The 5701-nt window shown below is 48.8% G+C and overlaps 1 protein-coding gene across 1 annotated transcript in view; it reads right to left on the reverse strand.

Moving 5' to 3' along the window:
• The window catches only part of Fbxl7 (F-box and leucine rich repeat protein 7), a 442277-nt gene that overhangs the window by 159475 nt on the left and 277101 nt on the right, over positions 1 to 5701 (reverse strand). The window lies entirely within an intron of this gene.

Consider the following 5701-nt stretch of genomic DNA (forward strand, 5'->3'; position numbering starts at 1 on the left):
GCCTGCTCCTGCCCCTCCTGCCACAGGTCCACTCTCTTGCCTCAGGGGTCTTGAAGATGTCTGTACTTCCTCCCACTGCTCCTTGAAGATGTCTGTACCTCCTCCCACTTCTCCTTCTTTTGCTTATAACGTTCCCTGTTCAACAAAACTGGGGCTGAGGTACGCAAACGTGGTGAGAAAACGCGCCCCTTGATAGTCATGTTTTCACCTGCTGTGACTGTACTGGGCGGCCAAAGTGAACCAGAGTTTTCAGCCTCCAGCACACGCTTTCATCTATGGAATGGGAAAGGTGCTGTCTGTGTTGATACTGATTAAGCACTTCCTAGCAATATACTGATGCTCAGTGTTTTGTCTATGTGACGGCTAATTCTAGGCGTCAACATGCCCTGGCTAGGCGATGCGCAGATGCCTTGCGACGTGAAGCCAGGCCATTGCCCATTGAGGATGATGCTGGAAGAGATTAGCGTTGGACTGGGGGGCTGCTTAGCAAGGGTCTTCCCTCTCCCGAGGGGGCAGGCACTTTCCTACCTGCTGAGGGCCAGCCGGCAGGCAGCTGGGCTCTCTTCTGGGGCTACACCTTCATCTTCTCTTCCCCGCAGCATTGAGCCTCCAGGCCCCTGGCCTCTGACTCTGGACCTGGACGCAGTGCCCTGCTCTGAGGCCCCAACAGCTACCCTGCTTCCTCCCTGGCTCACGCCTTTGGCTTGGACAGAACTGCACCCCTGGCTGCCTGTGGTTCCCGGCACGTGCAAAGCATATTGCAAAACTTGGACTTGAATTCTGTGCAAGCCAAGCCCCCCAATACACCATAAACCCCCTCCTTTTTATATTGCGTTCCGAGAACAGTGATTAATACAGTTTATAATTGTCATTAGTGAGGCTCAAACTGGATGTCGTACGTTTGCAAATCGAAAGTGACCATAAACACTGACCTTAAAATAGAAACCGGTGAAGCCAAGATTGTAACAGTGCTCTGCCGTAACGAAAGAAACCATTTCGCGTGACCTACAAGGTAGCACGAGATGATGTCCCTGGTCTTCGCTTCAACTGAGGACTTCCTATGGGACTGGGCAGGATTTATGTCAGACGGAATCCTGTAGCAAGCATTAATGACCTCGTATTTTTAAAATAATTGTAAAGGTGTTAGTATTCATTGCTCCAAAATAAATGTCAGATTTGCAGGCTGTTTGTACACGTGTTTCAGAAAATTCTAACACATTCATTTCTATCTACTGCTAAACAAGGACAGCCAGCCTAAGTTGCTGTTTACTGCATACCAGGCACTGTACAGGCATGATCCAATAGAATGCTGTAATACACTTAACATCAAGTTGCACCAATTGTATAAAGCACAGAGTGGTTAAGCTCTTCCAGTTAGCTGCTGACCACAAGTAGCAGGTGGGGCGCCCAGGAGCACACCCAGGCTCACCCTTCCTTGTAAGCACTACACACCTGCTTCGCATTTCAGGCTCACACAAAATAGAAACCAACAGTTTGTATAATGACAGGTCTGCTACATGATTCTCAGAGATAAAAATGAAATATATCAGATTTAAGACAAGAGAGAAAAGAACAAATGGAAAACAGGCAAGCATGCACAAGTTAGAACAGTTTGGGGCCCTTTAAGAAGGTAAAGAGCTTCAGGCATACCTCAGCCCCTCAGTCCAACACTGAGGACCAGCAAAAGACAGAAATGAGATTTCACACAAAAGCTGTGTACTATCAAGACTCAACACTGTTTAGCACATGCTCTTTGGGGAGGTATCATATAGTGTACTTTAGATATGTCTTAACCAAAATGTTTAACACTACTTAAAAACACCTTCTTAGCTTTTCAGCATTTAAAAAATTTCACACAAATGACATTCCTTCATTCTCTAAGCAGAATGCTAATTGTTTTGCAAAAATTATTCCAATAAGGCCAATGAGATAGCTCAGAGGACTAAGGCAAGCACAGGGACCAGGGTCCTATCCCCGGTACCACATGCCATGCCAGCCCCACCCTGGGCACGCTGAGCTGGTGACTGAGACCTGGCATGCTGGCACATGCCTGTAATCCCAATGATGGGGAGGCTGAAAATAGGAAGATCACTATGAGTCTGAGCTGCATAGTGACACCCTGTACCAAATGCATAAATCAAAAAACAAAAACAACAAAACAAGAAAATTCTTTCAAATAACTTTTACAACAACTCTAGAAGGGAGCCACTGCCTTTCTGTTTATCTTGCAGATTTCCATTTACAGCTGAAGAGAGTGACATATTGGGAGAAAATGATTCCGCTGAGGCCACAAAGCTCCTAATCCTAACTTTCGCAGCTGGAATGTGAACCCAGAATCTTTAATCAAATTTGAGCCGCTGGAACACCTACACTTTAGCAGCTCACTGAGAAAGCGACTGAGCGGTGCAGTACCCTGAGATGGCTCGTGGTGACTTCGGCCTCCTGTCTCCACTTGATCACGGAATTCCAAGAGCTCCTAAACAGCAGAATGCAGCCAGACGAACGCAGGGCCGCTTCTACTAACTCACGTATCGCCACACAGTAACTTCTGTCCTGCTAGCACACTATCCAGCCACCACGGTGCAGAGGTCCTGTGATTAAAAAATAATCAGGGAAGGGGTCTGGCCTAAAGCCAGGAAAGGACTGCAGCTCGTGCATCCGCACTATGGCAGTGCCCAAGTACTGCCAGCAATGATAGGGATTTAGAAATTCATTCACAGAATGAAGATCAAAGAAATTAGATCATTCCTTTGAAAAGCCTTGCGGTGCCCCAGCCCAGCCAATACCTTGTGACTCGGAGGCTTGGACCCCTCCCAGCTGCATCTAGTCACAGAAACGCTGAGTAACAAACTCACGCTGCCCTGTGCTGCCAAGTTTTGGGGTTGTTATGAGCGATAGATCACTTAGTATAGCAAGCAACATTGTAGTACCGAAAACTCACAATTGTCAAAGAAAGTTTGACACTTTTACTCAGAAGAATAATTCAATCACCTTTAAAATAACCTCTAAGGAAGATATATAAAGCATTTCTAGGAAATGACACAAATAAATAATGACGCTTTCCAGAAGTAAAGAGATGGATTTTGTGCTGCCAACAGCCTCAAGTTCAAGGCTGCGAAGAATCAGCAGACCCACATTCGGGCACAAAACTGTGTCTGGGAGTTCGGGGTTCTTCCCTGTTAGTGCCATTCTCTTTCCTAAACTCCAGATTACAAATTTTGGACACCAAGACAGCCATGGACAATAATGCTTTAAGGGAGGAAAAAGAGCACTTCCTGGTTACAAGTTAGCGTTGCGGATTACCCAGAAAGCAACCACAGAGCGATGGGAAGGAAATGGAGAGAACAGAACCAACCAGCTTGGCCCCCTCCACGCAAAATAGCTCGTAGACACTTCTCCGCCCGCCCACACGTGCGCTGCGTCTGGCCACTGCCGCGGACAACGCAACTAAGGTAGGAGGAAGTCGTCCCGAGGGAAAATGAATGGCGCTCCACTCCACCCTCCCCGACCGCGCAGCCTGTCCGACGCCTCGTGGCCGCGCTCGCTTGGAAACGCAAAAGCTTATTCATGTCGTCCGCATGTTCTCGAGCTATTTGCAGCCTATTCCGCGTTTCTAATTCCCATTTGATATTTTGCTAATGGCACAAAGTGACTTTGTTCGATAAGCTCACTGAATCAAACTGTCTCTAATTCAAAAGCTCAGTTGATCCTCACTGGCGCCTGTTTACTGTCCCACTCTCCCTGTCACTGCGCACCAACACAGGCGACCCTTCACCTGGATAGCACTTGGCCTCCGCTTCCTGGCTTTCTCTACAGCTACGGGGGGATAACTTTGCAACCCAAAATAATAAATTCCCGGGTCCCTCGTGCGCTGGGCCTCCCTTTCACGCACCTAACCTACCAAGCGTCACCACGCAGCGACACAGCACACGACCAAGGGAAGGCGCTCAGGCGCCGGAGTTCGTGCTGTTGGGAGCTGTGACCGAGGTTGGTCCCGAAGGACGTATCACCTCGGGCTAGCCTACGAAGAGGTGCACACGTACAGCTCAGAGTGAGGTTTCTACTGACTTTTGAGCCATCTTGAAGTGAAAAATTGTACGATGAGAATTACCTGTATTGGCGCGATGAAGCTGAGTGAGTGGGACAATAAGTCTACGAGCGAAGTCTGGAGGAATATGGTGGCCCTGGCCACTGTCATGTAGGACGCACTCATCCCTGTATTGTTTGCTTCTCCAAAACGCAGGTAATTCAAAAAGACTTTGTGTTGCCTATAACAAAGGTCTCCCCGGATGAACGTTTCACAGCGTGTTGTACGGTGAAAGACACCCTCACTGCACTTCATGAAGACAGCAAACTGCAGCCAGCTACCGCTCTGCGGCGTAAAGCACCGCAGAGCGCTAGGCGGCGCCAGTGCGCAGGGCTCAGTGCAGCCGAGGCAGCAGGACAGCCTCCCACGGCAGCGCGGGGCAGGCTCCGGGCTGGCCCAGACCTGCAACTTTTTAACTTTTCAAGATATTTAGGGCCAAGGAAGATTAAAAAGTGAAATAACGTGCAGGTGCCTACTACCTCTAAAGTGGCACAGCTCTGGGGCAGTGCCCGGGTCATTCAGTGATTTCAGCCAGTGAAATGTTAAACTTTTTTGTCCCCCAGGAAAAAGGCCCGTCCTCCCTTAGACACTCCGGGGCACTGAGGATGGCGAGCCCTATCGTCAGCACAGCGCTGCCCCCACCCAGGAAATGCTGCCTTTTCAAGGACATTTTGTACACTAACCTAAAGATCATACTCAAGAGTTTAAAGATTACATGGCTTCTCTTCACGTAAAAACCCAAATCATAAAGAGCAAAATAAACTGGAGATGACAGGAAGTAGGGAAGTAGGCATTTGTCAAATGGTAAAAGGAAAGGGACGGAGAGATGGAGGGATCAAGAGACGGAGGGAGGGAGAGGCTTGCGCTGTGTGCACCAGCCCCACGCGCGGAGCGGCCACACTACCTACTGCATAGGCGGGCGAAGAAGAACATAAGAAGGAAGTAACTCCATTAACAGCATTAGCGGTTAACGACATTGTAATCTCAGCTTCATGAGCAAAAACCCAGACTGCACTGGCCATCTCGCCTTATTGAAAAGATTTTGAACAACAGAAATCACCAACAAAGCGGAAAGGCAACCCACAGAGTGGGAAAACTGCAGCCAGCCATCCTCCAGACATCAGATTCGCATCGAGAACTGCACCAGCAGCATCAAAAGCATCATACCACAGTGATATATATGCACCCTTGCTTACAGCAGCACAGTCTGTCATAATCAAGATTCCAAGATCTGACCAATCTTGGAAATAACCAAAATGCCCATTCACTGAGAAACGGATAAAAAAGATGTGGCAGCTCTACACAGCGGAGTATTACTCAGCTGTAAAGAAGGATAGACTTGAAATTTCCATAGATAAAAGGATACGACTTAAGACCTTACTTATACGTAAAATAAATCAGACCCAGATGTGCACCTCTTGTCTGGTCTCACTAGTGTGAGAATCTGAACAAGTAAATACGATCCACAATACACAACACAGGCCTGGCTGGGCCGGCTACCGGAGCAGGACCTCCAGCTCTCCGCGGCCGGCCCGCTGTTCCGAGCCCGCGGCAGCTGCGGTGCGGGGCCGGCGGCACGCGCGTGAGAACTGCGGCTTCGGGCAGCCGGGACTG

This window comes from Octodon degus, unplaced genomic scaffold (genome assembly GCF_000260255.1).
Source record: "Octodon degus isolate 3935 unplaced genomic scaffold, OctDeg1.0 scaffold00207, whole genome shotgun sequence".
In the NCBI taxonomy this organism is placed as follows: domain Eukaryota; kingdom Metazoa; phylum Chordata; class Mammalia; order Rodentia; family Octodontidae; genus Octodon; species Octodon degus.